Source organism: Herpailurus yagouaroundi, unplaced genomic scaffold (genome assembly GCF_014898765.1).
Source record: "Herpailurus yagouaroundi ecotype Mexico unplaced genomic scaffold, PumYag 77, whole genome shotgun sequence".
In the NCBI taxonomy this organism is placed as follows: domain Eukaryota; kingdom Metazoa; phylum Chordata; class Mammalia; order Carnivora; family Felidae; genus Herpailurus; species Herpailurus yagouaroundi.
The window spans coordinates 74,040,158-74,058,767 of record NW_024412388.1 but is presented as its reverse complement, the minus strand read 5'-3'; the positions used below and the strand labels follow the sequence as shown (position 1 = coordinate 74,058,767).

The 18,610-nt window shown below is 38.1% G+C and overlaps 1 protein-coding gene across 2 annotated transcripts in view; it reads right to left on the bottom strand.

The window, feature by feature from the left end:
* HS2ST1 (heparan sulfate 2-O-sulfotransferase 1) overlaps positions 1 to 18,610 on the bottom strand; it is a 171,780-nt gene that overhangs the window by 71,177 nt on the left and 81,993 nt on the right. The window lies entirely within an intron of this gene.

Sequence of the window (18,610 nt, the reverse complement as noted above, 5' to 3'; positions counted from 1 at the left end):
TTTTTTTTCATTTTTACTGAACTACTTTTCTTCTGGGGCATGAAACCAAGAAGCAGTATATATGTTATAAGTGAAACTCAATTCTACTTATAAGACCAATACATTTAAACCTGGTCTTTACCCATTTGTATGTGTCATATGAAAATGTTTCTTCACCTTTTGGAGCCTCAGCTTCCTGATCTGGATAAATCTTCTAGCCACTATCCCTAAGTGCCCTGCCCTAGATGAACTGTGTGCCTCTCCTTTTTATTTTAGCCTCTAATATACAGAGAGCTATCTCATTTTAATGAGGCTACATGGAAAAATTAAAGAAGAATATAAGATAGCATGTAACCTTATAACAAGTATTCAACTGTGTGGTTCAGGTGGTAAAAGCTATACATTTCAGAAGAAAGGGGGACAAATGAGACCTAGGATTGTTTTGTACACGAGATGGGATCTGACCTGGGCTTCGGAAAATGGGTAGAATTTCAAGATGGAGGAAAGCAATGAAGCACGGTGTATTAGTCTGCTGGAGCTGCTATAACAGAAACACAGACTCAATGGCTTTAACAATATACATTTATTTCTTATGATTCTGGAAGCTGGGAAGTCCAAGTTCAAGGTGCCGCTGATTTGGTTCCTGGTGAGAGCTCTTTTCCTGACTTAAAGATGGCCATTTTTTGCTGGTGGGAAGAGTTCTCTGATGTCTCTTCCTCTTTTTAAAAGGGCACTAAATCTTCTCATGAGGGAGTTAATGCCAAAAAAAGAAAAAATCCAGAAATAATGTAAGGAAGTATTTTTTAATATTGTAAAATAAAACTAATCATCTCCCAAAGGCCCCATCTCTAAATACAATCACACTGGGGGTTAGGGCTACAAAATATGAATTCTGGAGGGGTACAATTCAGTCCACAGTACAGTATTCCATCAGAGAAGAATAACATTACTGAAAGCATAGAGGTGGCAATGAATACAGCATGTTAATGGAATTAGGCAGAGACTTCTTTAGATCCAATGAAACTTGGAATACAGTAGAAAATTCAAGGGATATAAAGAATGGGATAAAATTCTGGGAGATCTAGAAAACTAGCTTAAAATTTGACAATGCTAGAAATAAGGAGACACCAAATGTCACAGAACAATGCAGTGACAAAAGGAAAACATTCTTTGAGACTAGCATGGCAAAAAAGAAGCATGGCTTGCAGTAAGAGTTCCCAAAAACCCCAAATGAAAACTTTAAGTCAACATGTGCCCATATTAACTCTGTATACAGGGGCCCTAGAGACTCAAGAGTTGAGATGGCCTAGGGATAGGTATGAACTTGAGATGTAAACAACATTGTCACCTGTAGTCAAATTAAATGTTAAGGAAGTTATAGAACAACCTCAAAGTTGAAAATCTGGGTAAGGACTACTTAGATACTTTATTTTTCACAATCACTGTTTTTGATTGACTTCTCTCAACCATCATCATCCTCATCCTATCACGATCAAAACAAAATACAAAAACAACCAAATACCCTTTGCACCAGCCCCTCTCCCACCACAATGAATTTAATCTAAAAGAAAACACTTGGGTAGGTTTGTTTCTCATGTCCAAACTGAAGATGCCCAGTTCTTTCTTTTTTTAAGCTTATTTATTTATTTTGAGAGAGAGCATGAGTGGGGAAGGGACAGAGAGAGAGAAGAGAGAAAACTCCAAGCAGGCTCTCCATGCTGTCAGCACAGAGCCTGATGCAGGGCTTGAACTCACGAACTGCAAAATAATGCCTGAGCTGAAATCCAGAGTAGGATGTTTAACCAACTGTTCCCCATATATCCAGTTATTTCAACCAGGAATAGAACACTAGAGCAAATTTTGTTTTGTTACCTTTGTATAAAAGAGCCTCTGATTTCAGTAGAGGTTAAAAAAAAAAACAAAACTATACTTTTTAGTAGAAACTTACTTTTTCATAGAAAAATAACAAAAGAATAGCGGCACTATATTTCAGAAATAATCAGCTTTCCTATTTTTACAGTAGGTTCCCCCCCCCCCCCATATAATCCTTTTAAACCATTGAGTGTAAAAATGATGGGCCATTATTACCTTTAGCTCTTGGTAAAGAACAACAGTATCTTAGTCCATAGGATCTTACACTCAAATAGAGTATATGCTTTTTAGGAAATCCTTTAAAATACGTTGCCACCTCCCAAAATTAGACTGCAAGTGTGTGTGTGTGTGTGTGTGTGTGTGTGTGTGTGTGTGTGTGTGTATCCAATCCCACTGTTAAAATTTCCAAACTGGGAAGTTTTAATTTGCTTTATAAATCTTTCCATTTACTTAAAGGGTGGTAAACAAAATAATGTCAGTTTAATGTGGAAGAATAGAGAGCAAAATCTCTTTAGAAAAATTCCCTAAACTGAGTATACCCACCATAAAGGAAATATGGTGTTATTTGTGGGAAAGCTCTTCAACAGTTATCCAAATTATTTTTTAAGACAGTAGAATTATTTTCTTCCCCTAGTAAAGTATTTTGCAAATTAAGCAAATAAAAACAGAAAAATGTGGCAGTGCTCTGATTTGAAGGGTGATTTGAAGCCCAACAGGCTTCTACCCTGGCTCTCAGAGCTGGCATTGAGGCACATTTATTTGTAAGACTCAGAGATTACCTGGTACACTATTTAGAAATCACTGCTCAGATTTATCTCAGTTGGGAGTTTCAATCTGGAGTTCTCCCGACATGAAAATCATTTGACTGGTAGAGATATCTGAACGGTCTACTTAAGTAGTCATTCTCTAGTGTTCTCCTGTATTGTTTGGCCCTTCAAAGGAATCTTTGAAGTAGGAGGGAGTTAATGCCAGAAAATGTCCAGAAATAACATAAGGCAGTATTACTTAATATTGTAAAAACGTCTGTCCCATTCTGGTAACAAAAAAAAACTTTTCCCTTCTTCTCAGTTGAGGATCTGTAACGTTTCATCCCCATCGGTTACTGAACTTTACTCCTGTGGATTGTATTACAAAACACCACCTTTTGGGGGCGCCTGGGTGGCTCAGTTGAACAGCCAACTCCTCATTTTGCCTCTGGTCATTATCCTAGGGTCATGGGATGGGCCCTGCACCAGGCTCTACACTGAGCAAGGAGCCTACTTAAGATTCTCTCATTCTCATTCTCTCTCTCTCTCTCTCTCTCTCTCTCTCTCTCTCTCTCTCTCTCTCGGCGCCTGAGTGGTTCAGTTGGTTAAGCATCCGACTCTTGATTTTGGCTTCAGTCATCATATCATGGTTCGAGAGTTCAAGTCCTGTATCAGACTATGTGCTGACAGTGGAGAGCCTGCTTGGGATTCTCTCTGTCTCTCTCTCTTTCTTTCCTTCTCACTCTGCCCCTCTCCCTGGCTCACACACTATACCCAGAGGCATTTACTAAATTCTCCCAGTTCCAAATTAGATTTTTGCTATGATAATTCAATCACAAGCATATACAAGTGTATACTTAAAGCAGTAACATAAAACTTACAAAAATATCAGTTTTAGAATGGACCCTAGAAACCAAATAGTATCTTGTACTACCTTGTATCCAAAAGCATTCCTATTTCAATGGCAATAGTCACCATTTATTGAGGGCATAATCTACAACATGGTATTGGGTACTTTATCCTTTCTTAATCCTTACAGCAATCCCATGAGATACATTTTATTATACTTGTCTTGTAGTTAAGGAAATTTTAAAAGCTATTAAGTTTCTTACTCAAGGTCACAATAGTTCCTAAGTGGCAGGGCATTCAAACCCAGATATGCTTGGTTCTAAAAAAGGACTAGAAATCTCTCCATTTCACCATTAATCCTGACAGGAATCTTTATACAAACAATTGCTACCAAAAGGCTTTATAACGACGCTCTCTCCATTGTTAATAGCTGTTAGCTAGCTCTTGCATTAGGCTGAAATTTGTCTCCCTGTATCTTCCATATCCATTATAGTCCTACTTTTAGAACTTAAATAATGCCTCCTGATGACAGCTCTTCAAATATTAAAAATTTAACATATCTGCCCTTTGTACTATACCCCTCCTTCTCCAATTTCTTCAATGGTTCTTCATCCCTTAGTTTCTCTACAATGGATTATGTTGCAGTAGCATGACCAAAAAAGATACATTTAAATCAAAATCCTGATAAAAGAATAATGTTCTAAGTGCAGGAAAAAGTGCACTGCTTGAAAACAAAACAAAACAAAACAAAACACAAAAGCCAGTAATACAAATGAATACCTTAGTAACTCAATCCTCCCCAGTCTGTTTTTCATTTCATATCCTGTGTATCAAATTTTTTTACAGATATGAATGTTAGGAGAAATGTCCATTTATCTTATTCAACATATCCTTATTTGTGTGCCTGGTAAGAGCTAGGTACTATGTACCCTGTTGAGGGGAGAAACCTAAAACAAAGTTCTTGTCCTTAAGGAATTCCAAGTCTGGTATTATCAAGATATTAGCATGTGCCTCAGTTTTATTCCGTTCATATAAACACACAAAAATTATTACTTTTTATGCAAGTGACAGCACATTATACATACTATTCTCAACTCTTGTTTTTAAACATATCTTAAAGAACATTACACATCAGTTTATGGAAGCAGTTGTCCTTAACACAGCAGTGCAGTATGCCTCAGAATGCATGAACCATAACTTATTTACCCACTGATCTGCTAATAGACATTTAAGATGTTGGGGCGCCTGGGTGGCGCAGTCGGTTAAGCGTCCGACTTCAGCCAGGTCACGATCTCGCGGTCTGTGAGTTCGAGCCCCGCGTCAGGCTCTGGGCTGATGGCTCAGAGCCTGGAGCCTGTTTCCGATTCTGTGTCTCCCTCTCTCTCTGCCCCTCCCCTGTTCATGCTCTGTCTCTCTCTGTCCCAAAAATAAATAAACATTGAAAAAAAAATTTAAAAAAGATGTTTATAATCTTTTATTACAAGCAATTGCTGCAGTGAATATCCTTGTAAATACATCATTTTGCATAAGTACTTATCTCTAGGATAATTAGAATTTGTGGGTAAATGGGTATGTACATTTGTAATTTGATACATATCCTCAAATTACTATCCATAAAAGTTACACCAATTTCTGCTATAACAGAAATTTCTGTTCTGCTATAACACTCACTTTGAAATGTGAATTTTTTGCAACATAACTGATATGCTGGGATACAATGTGAGCACGACACAAACTTTGTGTTTGCTTATGGACTGACCCGATCCCTAAGAAGCTCTTGATAAATACAGAAAAACACACCCAGAACCAAGCAAGGTAGGAATACACAAGTTGCATACACCTCAAATTAAACCAGATACCTCAGTTTTCTGCTTATGTCACAAGTCACACTCATTCACATCTGATACTGCCAAGTTTCCATCCCATTTCAGATAACCTTCCTTCTGCCACTTCACAGTAACTCCCAAGGTGCTACTCTTCCAACGCCCAATGCCCAGGCACCCTGCCCTGTGTTTTTTTATTGCACGATTTTGCCTATTAGCATAGTGATTTTTAGGAACACATATGTCAAATTATGGTACAACTGAATGTACTCTCTTGTAACAACTTTTGAGGATGTCTGTTTTCCACTACCTATTAAAAAAGCATATTGGAAATATTTTAAATCTTATTAACATGATAGATAAGAGAGGTACCTTAGGGTTAACTTGCATTTCAGTTGTATTTTTAATATGAAGAAAAACTGTCCGTAAGAAATAAAAATATTCATTTTGCCACTTATTAAAACTAGTGAGGAGTGCCTGGGTGGCTCAGTCGGGTAAGTGACCGACTCTTGATTTCAACTCAGGCCATGATCTCACAGTTGGTGGGATCCAGCCCTGTGCTGGGCTCCCGGGGCTCCGGGGTTCCAGGGCTCTGTGCTGCGTCTAAAGCCTCCTTCAGGTTCTCTCTCACCCTCTCTCTCTACCCCTCCCCTACTAGCACGCACACCCATGCGCACTCTCAAAATAAATAAGTAAACTTAAAAAGCTCCAAAACAAACAAAAGAGTGAATTATTTGTCAAATTAAAATAATCTGTCAAAATATACCTACCGACTTCAGCCATTCTACTACTTTTCCTTTCTAATCTCTCAAAAAAAGAATTTTAGGAATCCTGTGCCAAAATAGTATACCTGTTCCCTCCACACACATAAATTATCTCAAAGTATAAAACTGTCACTTTCAGACTGTTGTGTGATCTTCAGCACCACATATTACAAGAAGAGTGACTAACATTTCCTAACAAAATAAAAGAGAACAAAACTTTTGGTTGAAATATACAGTTAATGAATCTGTATTATCAACACGTGTAGGAAATAATATTGTCAACTACCAACTATGAGATGGGTCTTATTTAATTTTTGTTTGAAAAACATGACAAGTAAGCTGAGGACCCTGACTTAAAAGGTACAGTACTTCATTATTTCAAGAAGTGATTCATTAAAGACAGAATCTTTATATGGCATACAGTTACTGGCTGAAATAATGAATCAATACCATGTGGTCTCTAAACAAGGTGTAAATTCAGCACTTCTTGCAAGCTCAAAATAGGAGTTGTGGGGAGGGCAGATCCAGAGGGCTGGAAGGATGGGCCCACAGGGGATCTATTTGTATGTAATGAAAAAACTTCATACTTAAGGACAAACCTTTAGGTTTGTACAGATAAAATACTCTCCACTAAATCCCTTAAATTACCCCTTAACTAACTTCCTAGTCAATATCTGAGATAGGGAAAAAGGTGATCCTAAATGGAGGAAGGGCAGCCAGCATACAAAGGAACTTGATATTAAAGGTGAAGAAGACTCTTGAGTATATTCTTTACAGAATGATGCTCAAAACTGTTAATGGTCATGCTTCATTTGGGTGAAGGCTAAAGACCTTGTTAGGTGAACTGTGTCCACTCAGTGATATAATAAGAAACATATACAGACATATCTATCTATCTAGACATACATACACACACACACACACACACACACACACACACACACACACACACTCTCACTCTCTCTCTCTCTTCACCCCAGCTCCTGGCCAAAGCTCCTTAAATCCCTTGTAATTTCCTAAGTGAAAGAATGAAAGAAGCACCTTTTATTATATTTGGTTTTTTGTCCATATAAGTGAAAAGAGTGTCTTAGGTTCTTCATAACAAGCCCCTTTTAACCACATCTGAGTTTAAGCTAATAAGATGAATTTTGGAAAGTCCCTAGATAATCTCAGGATGGAGGGGTGGTGGGCGAGACTGAGTAAATCATTAATGGACAATGATTTAATCACTCGGGCATATAATAAAGTCCCATTAAAAAAAATCAAACAAACAAAAAAAAAAAATCAAACCAAAGGAGCTGACACAAATGCAGGTGCTCGGAGAGTAGCATACCTGGAGAGGGCATGGAAGCTTGGCACCTCTTCCTTATACCTTGTGCTGTGCATCTCTTACATCTCACTGTTCCTGAACTGTATCTTTTTATAATAAGCTAATAATCTAGGATGTGAACTCTTTCTGAGTTTTATGAGCCATTCTAGCAAATTATCAAATCTGAGGAGGGAGCTGTGGGAATTTCCAACTTACAGCTTGTTGGTCAGAAGCAAAGATAACAACTTGAACTTGTGACTAGCGTCTGAAGGGAGAGTGGTACAGACTGAGCCCTTAACCTGTGGAGTCTGACACGAACTCCAGGTGACTGGTGTCATAACTGAACTTTACAAAACCCACTTGGTGTCTGGAGGTTAGAAAGTCGGTGTGGAAAAACATTTAAGGTGGCAGTAGTGTAGAAGAGTCCAGAAAGCAGAAGAGGTGTCCCCTTATAGACACACACACACCAAAATTCATGTACTGATGTCCTAACCTCCAGTATCTTAGAATGCGACTGGACTTGGAGACAGGGCCTCTAAAGAGGTAATTAAGGTAAAATGAGGTCTTATGGGTGAGCCATAATCCAATTTGACTGGTGTCCTTATAAGAAGAGATTAAAGCACAGACAAGCGCTATTAACCAAGAAGGGTAGCCTCAGGGGGGGGAAAAAAAAGTCAACCCTGCCCAAACACCTTGATCTCAAGACTTCTAGCACCCAGGACTGTAAGAAAATAAACTTCTGTTGTTTAAACCACCCAATCTGTGGTAATTTATAATGGCAGCCTTAGCAAACTAATACAGACCTAAAGGAAAGGGACACCAAAAACAATCAAATTAAGAACAGTATCTAAAATCTGTTTGAAACTCAGGAAACACACTGCTACTTTGTGATTAAGAGTGCAGCAGAGGGGCACCTGGGTGGCTCAGTTGGTTAAGCCACTGACTTGTGATTCAGGCTCAGGTCATGATCTCACGGTTCGTGGGTTAGGGCCTTGCATGGGGCTCTGTGCTGACAGCACAGGAGCCTGCTTGGGATTCTCTTCTCTCCCTCTGCTCCTCCCCTGCTTGCTCTCTCTCTCTAAACAAACAAACAAATAAAAGAATGCAGCAGAGCACAGATGGGATGGCTGGAAGTATGGTTTTCCTCACTTGCTGTAGCATTGTATCTACAGGCATAGAAAACAGAAAAGAAAATGACCAGAGAGCCAATCAGACCTGAGAATAAGAGGCGCATTTGTAAAAGTGTAATAGAGGCAAATGTACACTTTGGGAACTAAAATCGGTTGGAAGTACTCAACACTCTGTATACTCCAGGGACCATCATTTTTATCTCCTTTTTTCTATGCTTAACCGTAGAGCCAAAGAGATGTACAACTGCTAGAGTTCCATATGATAAGGGAAACTATTTTTATTCAGTAAATGTAAACATATTCCCAAAATAAAATTTAGCAAAAATTATACTGTCACATAACAACACCCCACCCACTCTCATAGTTAAGTCACACGAAATAATGGAAGATATTCTCCATGGCAATAGAAAAAAGATATTTTTTTAAGGATATTCAAATTGACTTATACTATCTCCCTGCCTGCCTGGCTTCCATTATTAGTATACATAAGAGCAAACTGATCAATTTCTAGGAGAGTCAGAAAAGTTTTTATTGTTGACAGCACAAACACACACTGTAGAGCAGATGCTGTCATCAAATCGTAGTATTCAGTTACTCTGCTTTGAAATTAAGTGAAGTACTTGTTTAAAAATGTTTTCTCATTAGAATGTACAATGATCATTTTAAATTCTATCTGCTTTAATGGGATATTTCTATCACCCTACAATCTGGACTATGCTATAAACACTATTGTACGTGAACAGATGGAAATCATAAAGTGATATTTAGCTACAGATTTCCTGTCATAGAGTTTTGCAAACTGAAAAAGGAGAAATCAACATTTGCAATCAACTAAAAACAAAATACTATCTAGTAAGCTGAAGTGATGCTAATGTGACACAGGAATATAAGTGCCTTCAATTTAATGTGCTGTAGATTTCAGGGAAAAAGAAAATATTAAAATGGTACCTCACAAAGTTCGTCAAGACTGACGTGTGGGGGCAGAGCTGGGGAAGAAGTGATATGTAAGTTATCTACAAGAGACATGTCTGGCATTGTGCAAACAGTTGATCAAGTGATACATGTTCCAGTGAACTTACACTTGATGGTTAAGAAATATCCAAGAGTATTAGAGAATACCCTTTGAACTTCAGAGTCTTAATTTCTTCTTAGAGAAAATGGGGTGATCATATTTGTAATATAGTTCATAAAATTACTAAGGAAATTAATAAATTTATGCATAGTACTATAAACTGCAAAGTGACTTTAATTCCACAGAGGTGTTTTTTTTTAAACTTAGTAGATGGATGTCTAATCTGTTAACCACATGACATAAGGTCACATTGCTGATGCATATATCAAAATTCTGAGTCCTGAACGTACAGTTAAAAAAATCAATAGTCATCAAAATTAACATTAAGATGAGACATACTCCCCTCGTATGCTCAAGAATAGCAATCTAAAGAAACATCTTAATTAGAAATTTATATGTATTAGACTCCATGCATTTTATAAACACACAGTCATGGTCCAGTTAGGAATTAAAAGCCACCCAGCAATTTGAACAGAGGGAATTTAATATAAAGAATTATTAACTAAACAGGGTATTTAAGTAATAAGAAATTAGCTACCAAGAAAAGAACTCTGAAGAGTAAAAAGAGCAGATTCAAGGAGCAACAACTAGCCCTAGGACTGAAAGAGTGACCAAGAAAGAGCCCCATATCCCATGCCTGGCAAAGATCCATATATTTTCAGAAAGGTCACAGTTAAGACTCACTGGATGGTAGAGTTCTGTGGTGCTGCACCAGCAGAACTGGCTGGAAATCCATCCTCAAGAATGTTAAAAAAAAAAAAAAAAAACCATTCATGGGGGCGTGTCTCACCAGAAGCACTCCATTATGAAACCACCCAGAAGCTGCCGGCTGTCGTACACTGCAGAAGAAGCTGGACACTGTGGTTGTAGCCACTACAGGCAATAGAAGTAGTCGGCTACAAAACTGCCTGGTCGGGGGAGGTGAAGGTGATAAAGGACTCACAGGAGGAAGCTACTGGTTGTTGGGAGTTGCTGGCCATCTGGTTGCAGGAACCAGGGAAGCTGCAAACACCCCGGAACCATAAAAGAAACTTTCCTCCTTCAATGGGACTGTCCCAGCAAACTCAACTGACAAAACCTGACACCATGCCAACTGGTCAAGGGAAAACATTTAAAAGGGACACCCCAATTTTTGCTGAGCAGCCAATGAAGGGTGAATATGGAGTTGAGAGGTAATAAATTGATGAGTGGAACACTGAGCTAGAATTCTAAACTGCTATACATTTTACCTTGAAAACTAAAACTAAAGATATATTTGAATGAGTCAAGGAAAAAAGAATCTTAGATAAAATCCATTCTTTGAATCCCAGTTTTCCTAATTTAACAATGAAAGAACAACCATTCACATTTAAGACTTACTCGAGGGGAACAGATTAATAAAATACAAAACTGAAGATTCTCATTTAGGGCCTGTTTTCCCTCTGAAACCTAAGCTAAGCCAGGGGGAAAAACACACTTGTGAAAAAAACAGAAACATAAATATGCAGTTACTATGCAAATAACTATTTTTGCCAAGTCTGCTCCTGTTGAAACCCGAGACCTAATGACTGTTTCCATTCCCTTTTGCTATCCTGCCTGCCAAGCACTGCCAAGTGTGAGCTGCTAATATTTAAAATATTTCTCCACACCAAGTAGGTATAACATACTGGTTAAAATGGTTAAACAATAGTATATGATAAAAGTGAAGAAAATGTTAATTAAAAAAAAAAAAAAAGAGAGAGAGAGAGAGAAAGAAGCAGCCAGATGCAATATCTGATCTTGGTTCCCTTCACTATGAATTTTAAAGCCTTGGCCTAGAAACCTTACTCACTTCCATGCTGATGATTAAATCTTCAATTCCAGGCTAACTTCTTTGCTAAATTCCAGACATACAACATACTGTATGAAATTACCAAGCACCTAGAAAAATATATAAAAATTCACCACCCTCCCACAAAAGGACACTAATAACTATGAAGGAAATTAAAATGGTAGTAAAAAATCTCCACCATACTCTAACTCAAAAGGCATCAGATACAAATCATTCACCACTGAGTTTTACCAATTCTTTTAAAAAGAATGAAATTATAGAAGGAAAACAGAATGCCATTTTATGAGGCAATTAATACCTTACACCAACTTCAATAATATAACTAGACACATATAGTACAATAAAAGAATTCTGCACACCAATATACCTTATAGACACAGATGTAAAATCCCAAGTACTGGCAAATTAAATGTAACGTTAATAATAATGGTAGTAGTTAAGTCCATCAAGACTTTATTTTTTTTTTAATTTTTTTTAATGTTTGTTTATTTTTGAGACAGAGAGAGACAGAGCATGAACAGGGGAAGGTCAGAGAGAGAGGGAGACACAGAATCTGAAGCAGGTTCCAGGCTCTGAGCTGTCAGCACGGAGCCCGACGCGGGGCTTGAACTCACGGACCATGAGATCATGACCTGAGCTGAAGTCGGACGCTTAACCGACTGAGCCACCCAGGTGCCCCTAGACTTTAAAGGATTGTAATAGTCAAGACTTGGAAAGAACCTAAATGCCCATCAATGGATCTATGGACAAAGAAAATGTGGCATATATATAAGGGAATTACTGTTTAGCCATAAAAAGGAAGGAAATCCTGACATCTGCAACCATGGACCTTGAGGGAATTATGCTAAGTGAAATAAATCAGACAAAGAAAGATGGACAGTGTGTGATCTCACTTATATGTGGAATCTAAAAAAAACGAACTCATAGAAACAGAGAGTAGATTGGTGGTTGACAGAGGTAGGGGTGGGAAAAATGAGGGAAGATGAACAAAAGGTATGAAGTTCTAGTATATAAGATGAATAAGTTCTGGCGATGTAATGTACAGCATAGTGACTACGGTATTGTATATATGAAAGTGTCTATGACAGTAACTCTTAAGTTCTCATCACAAAGAAAAAAAATCTGTAACTATGTGAGTAATGGATGTGTTAATTTAAATGTATTACGGTGATTTCACAACATATCCATGTATCAATTCATGCTGTATACCTTAAACTAATATAATGTTATATGACAATCATATATATCTCAGTAAAACTGGAAAAAAGACTAAGAAGGGTGTATCCAAAGAATGATAGGATGGTTTATTAATTGAAAAACTCAGTATAACTTATTACATAACTAGATTAAAGGGGAAAAAACCAAATTACTATTTCAGGGGCACCTGGGTGGCTCAGTCAGTTAAGCGTCTGACTCTTGATTTCGGCTCAGGTCATGATCTCAGTTTGTGGAGGCGAGCCCCACATCTGGCTTGGTGCAGACAGCATGGATCCTGCTTGGGATTCTTTCTCTCCCTCTCTCCCTGCCCCTCCCTCCCCTGTTCACTCGTGTGTGCATGCACACGCACACACACTCTGTCTCTCTCAAAATAAATAAATAAACTTTAGAAACATTCCTATTTCAACGCGTACCTTGGTTTTACCTAGAACTGAAACTAGTAGCTTTGGTCTTAACTGTATTCTTCCTCCTATGTTTTAGGTAATCAGATATGCCATGTAAACTATATAGTTCTTTGTGAACTTTTCCATATGTCTCATTTTTCTCTCATCCAATTCCTCTTAATCATACCTCCAGAGTGCCTTTGCTACTAGAACAGAAATACAACCACACTTGACTCCTTGCCCCCAAACAGATTCTCACCATCTCATGCCCAGATTATTAGAGTCTACTAGTGTGTCTGCCTCCAGCACCTTTACTTAGTATTGAATATTTTTATACACTTGTTCTCTTTCCAAAGAAAACTAATTTAATTTCTTTTAATGTTTATTTGTTTTTGAGAAAGAGCGCAAGTGGCAAGGGGCAGAGGGAAAGAGAGGGACAGAGGATCTGAAGCAGGCTCCACGCTGACAGCAGCAAGCTTGATGCAGGGCTCCAACTCCTGAGCTATGAGATTAAGACCTGAGCCAAAGTTGATGCTCAACCGACTGAGCCACCCAGGCACCCCAAGAAACCTGATTTTAAAAAGACATCTCAATATGATTGATAAAAAGGAATAAAAAGAAAAAAAAGAGTTAAGAAAAAGAAAGCAACCATGTCAGTCTTAAGGGTCAACATACCTGCCATAACTGTGAAGCTTCTAAGCACTCATGGCAAAAAAGAAAATTCACTCTTTCACAGAAAACTTCAGTATCAAAAATGAGGAAATATGCCACTTCTTATAAGATTGACCCCAAAATAAACTGTCTGAGAAACCTGTCATGTGTGAAATAATATAATACAATGAGCAGTGTCCTCAACAATAGAATTACAGTAAGTTGGGGGCGCCTGGGTGGCTCAGTCAGTTGAGCGTCCAACTTTGGCTCAGGTCATGATCTCGCGGTCTGTGGGTTAGAGCCCCGCGTCGGGCTCTGTGTCTCCCTCTCTCTCTGCCCCTCCCCTGCTTCGGATTCTGTGTCTCCTTCTCTCTCTGCCCCTCCCCTACTCACGCTCTATCTCTCTCTCTCTGTCAAAAATAAATAAACATTAAAAAAAAAAATTGAATAGTATTCCAGTAAGTAAAGAGCATTCACAAGGCTGATTTTCCAAAGACTTAAAAAAAAAAAAAAAAAAGGTAAAGTATAAAACTGAGGCATAGTTCAATAATTTTACAGAACACCAGGGTGATTTGGTCCAAGTTTATATTCTCCCAGGAACCGGAATGGAGCTAAGGAAAGGAGTTAGAATGCCTAAAGGGAAGGATGGATTGCCCGTTCTTTGAACAAAATGCTCTACATTCTATTCCTTAGATCCTGAGTAGTTCCCCCAGAATGTCAAAAAGGCAGGCTGATATAGGGCACAAAGTAGAGAGGACAAGGTGGGATTCTAATCCCTTTAGTATATCAGTGCCACTCTACCTCTGTGTTTATATACCGGCATAAGCCACAAGGTGTTACAGGAGTCCTAGGAAAAAATCTTGTGTTCTACAAAGTCACACACTGTAAATAATTGGCCTTGGGAAGAAAGACAGGGTATTAAAGGCCACTTAAATGCAATGCAATTTGAACCAGAGAACTAAAAGATGTAATAATGACTCAAATAAAAAGACATGGTAAGTTCCTAATGAATAACTATAAATATTTACTATAGTAAATACAGAGCATTATTTTATTTTTTTTTAAATTTTTTTTTTCAACGTTTATTTATTTTTGGGACAGAGAGAGACAGAGCATGAACGGGGGAGGGGCAGAGAGAGAGGGAGACACAGAATCGGAAACAGGCTCCAGGCTCCGAGCCATCAGCCCAGAGCCCGACGCGGGGCTCGAACTCACGGACCACGAGATCGTGACCTGGCTGAAGTCGGACGCTCAACCGACTGCGCCACCCAGGCGCCCCCAGAGCATTATTTTAAAAATAAAATTGAAGAGAGTTTGGCCTAAGGGGTGGGGGTGTGAGAAACAGCTGAGTTATAAGAAAATGGGCAAAATGAATGAAAACTGTGGAGCACAGAGAACAAATACCGTTCAGACAGAGCAGGTGGTCAAACAGAACCAAGAGGTAGAGTGTGGGGTGAATGAGCTGCAGGCTTTCAGTTTCAAGGTTCAGTTTAATGTTTTCATCCAACTGCTCCAACTTTGAGGTGCTGAGAAATATGACATTAACCAACCTACTTCCATATTACACTGACATCATTCCCTTATTTACCAATGTGTATTAGCCAAAAATGAACACTGCAACAGAATAGACTGTACTGTGTTTTTCTAACATTTTATTTGAAAAAGAATTATACTGAAAGGAGGGAAGACAGAAGTATGGGAGGAGCCGAGAAAAAAAAAAAAGTAAAGGAGGGAGAAGAAAGAAGAGAGGAATTAATTAATTTACTAATTTGGAAAACAATTGGATTACATTATCACTTCTCTAAAACTGACTTCTCCCATCCAGGTGTCTAATTGGTGGTGAAAGGGTAATAATGACCTGAAGATTAAACATCATTGATGATAAACTAAGATTCCCAGAGCCCATGGCATTCTGTTTTTAACTGGGTCTGTCCAGACTGGGTTGACACATTTGGCTTTAACATCTGAGTTAAATCAAGATATAGTACCTAGAAAAACATTTATTCTCCTTGAGAAAAAAGCTAAATTACTTTTCATTGGCAGTAATTTTCAGCTCTGTGATATAAAATTCAAAACCGTATCACTCCAAACCACAAAGTTTAACTTAGACTAGGATGGGCCATCTTAAGGTATTTCCTTCCAAATGCCCTCCTAGAAAACACCTAACCTAAAGCCTGATACCAAAAAAAGGTACTGCTGAGTAAAGGCATGTAATAATAGCTCTTTTGAAATTTCATTTTGTGAAATGAATGTTGACAATAGTGATAGAAAAATCTATGATTTGGATACAAGTGCCAGTAAAAAGGTAAAAATACTGATGGGGAAGTAATTCTCAGATGAAGAAAAAAAATGTGGACAAGCTCTAAACATTACTGGCAATTTCTATTCTCTGAAAAGCATTGGAAGACAATATTATGGAGAGGTGTGAATCAATTAGTTATGAATAAATACACTACCCATATACTGAAGGAACACTTACCCAGATACAAAAAATGAATTGAGAATTCAAGTTAAAACCTTCCTAGCCACTAAAAATATATAAACTAATGTCTTAGGTATGCTACTTGCATCTCCAAAATCATGTATAAAGAAGAAAGTTACAGCAACAATTCCTCAAAGTACATACTGAGACCTAGATCTGTCATTTTGACAAACTACCTTTAGCTTTGGATGGTACTGCTACCAAATAAGAAAAATTCTTGTCTACCCTGATGGAGGTGCTCAATATATTAAGATTTAAATTATGCTGATTTTGCTAGATAAGACAGATGGCTGTCCTATAAAGTAACAACACACAATGCCCTAATTCTATTATTAATAAGTGAATTAAGGAATAAAAAGAAAAGAGAGTAAGTTTATAAAATTAAACCTTTCAAACGGTATTAAGAATACTGGGGAGAGCAGCCAAAACAGCTCAGTGGGGAGAGTGTTAGACAAAAGAATACTTGGGATCCAGCACCTGGGTGGCTCAGTTGGTTAAGCTCTGACTCTGGATTTCAGCTCATCATGATCTCACCATTGGCAAGTTGGAGCCCTCGCACTGGGCTCTGCACTGACAGTGCCCAGGGAGCCTGCTTGGGATTCTCTTTCTCTCTCCCCCTCTCTCACTTCTACACTTGCTCTCTCTCTTTCAAAATAAATAAACATTAAAAACAAAGAATACTGGGGATACAATTTTGGTAAAAATAAATGTTAATAACTACAGAATGAAAATATAATGAATCTGGGGTTGTGCTGACAGAAAGGAAGTTCAGAATCCCTATTTTTTTTTTTACATTTTTTTTAAATGTTTTTATTTATTTTTGTGATACAGAGAGACAGAGCATGAGCAGGGGAGGAACAGAGGGAGAGGAAGACACAGAATCCGAAGCAGGCTCCAGTCTCTGAGCTGTCAGCACAGAGCCCAATGCAGGGCTCGAACTCACGGACTGTGAGCTGACAGTCCAAACTCATGACCTGAGCTGAAGTCAGATGCTTAACCGACTGAGCCACCCAGGTGCCCCCAAAATCCATATTTTATGTTCAAAATGATTTGCTGTTCATTACTAAGAGTTTTTCTCTGTAACAGATTTGAAGAAGCCTGAAAAATTCTCAGGTTATAGGACTGCCACTACTTCCACGTATCCGAATATATTCAGAGTAATTTTTCTTTTAAATCGCACTTGGTTATCACCAATGCAATATTCTGCCTAAAAATTTCCTCAAAAATGCATGGAGTGCCTGGGTGGCTCAGTCATCAGACTTTGGCTCAGGGCAAGATCTCATGGTTTGTGAGTTTGAGCCCCGCATAGGGCTCTGTGCTGCGGTCTCAGAGCCTGGAGCCTGTGTCTCAGTCTCTCTCTGCCCCTCCCCTGCTCACGATCTGTCTCTCTCTCAAAAATAAGCAAACATTAAAAATAAGTAAATAAATAAAAATTTCCTCAAAAATCTTAAAAACAATGCTATAAAATAGGTACTCCTCCCATAGATGAGGAAATTGTACATGAAGAGGTTTAGGAACTTATTCAAGATGATAAAGCTGGTAATGAACAGCACTGAGATAAAAGTCTAAGATAGCAGAAAAGTTTCTGATTTCTGTTTTCCTGTGTAATTAACATCAATAGCTGACAGTTTTCTAGGTGAGTTGGTATTGTTAGTTAAATGAAATTTCCACAGGAAAATCAATTCTGAATTACAAAGAATAAATTTTACAAAACAAAACCTTTTTTTTATAACTTGGGAACTCTTTCTCTATTTCATCACATCTACTGTCACAGATGCGGTAATACTGTGGGGAGTAAAACACAGGTAGATACCTTGCAGGAAGCGGAAAGAGCAGAGCCAGGCAGGGTGGCATTATAGTCTAATAAATACTCTTGAGCTTAAGGAGGCACATAACTCAATCCAGTTTGATTCAAATACTTATTAATTCACAGTTCATTCCGATCTTTTTATTTTGAAGATTTTATTAAACTCAAGAATTAGAGTAAACAACACAAATTTGAGTTTTTTCCTAATGTTTTTGTCTGTGATATGTTAAAATCTCCATTTGTTACTTTATCCTCTATTTTCCTGCCTCAAGTAGCCTCCTTTTAACATCTCTCTTGCTTCCCACTTTTATTTAGTTATTAATTCTTGGCTTCATCCCAGAAATCTTTGTCAAATCCTATCTTTCCATCTACAAGGCCACTGTCATAGTCTTACTTTTTAAACTACCTAAAATGAATGTTAACAACTGATTCCCCTAAATGTAATTCTTCACTGTTGTTCATGTTCCACAAAGGAGATAGGATTTTATGATGGAAGGGAGGTTACTATTTTATCCTATTCATCGCTTCTTGGCCTTTTGGCTAAGATCAAGTGTATCTTACTCAAAAAAGAACTTCTTGAGGCTCCTGAGTGGCACAGTCGGTTAAGTGTCCTACTTCAGCTCAAGTCATGATCTCACAGTTTGTGAGTCTGAACCCTGCTTTAGGGTCTGTGCTCACAGCTTGGGAGTGTTGGAGCCTGCTTCAAGTTCTGTGT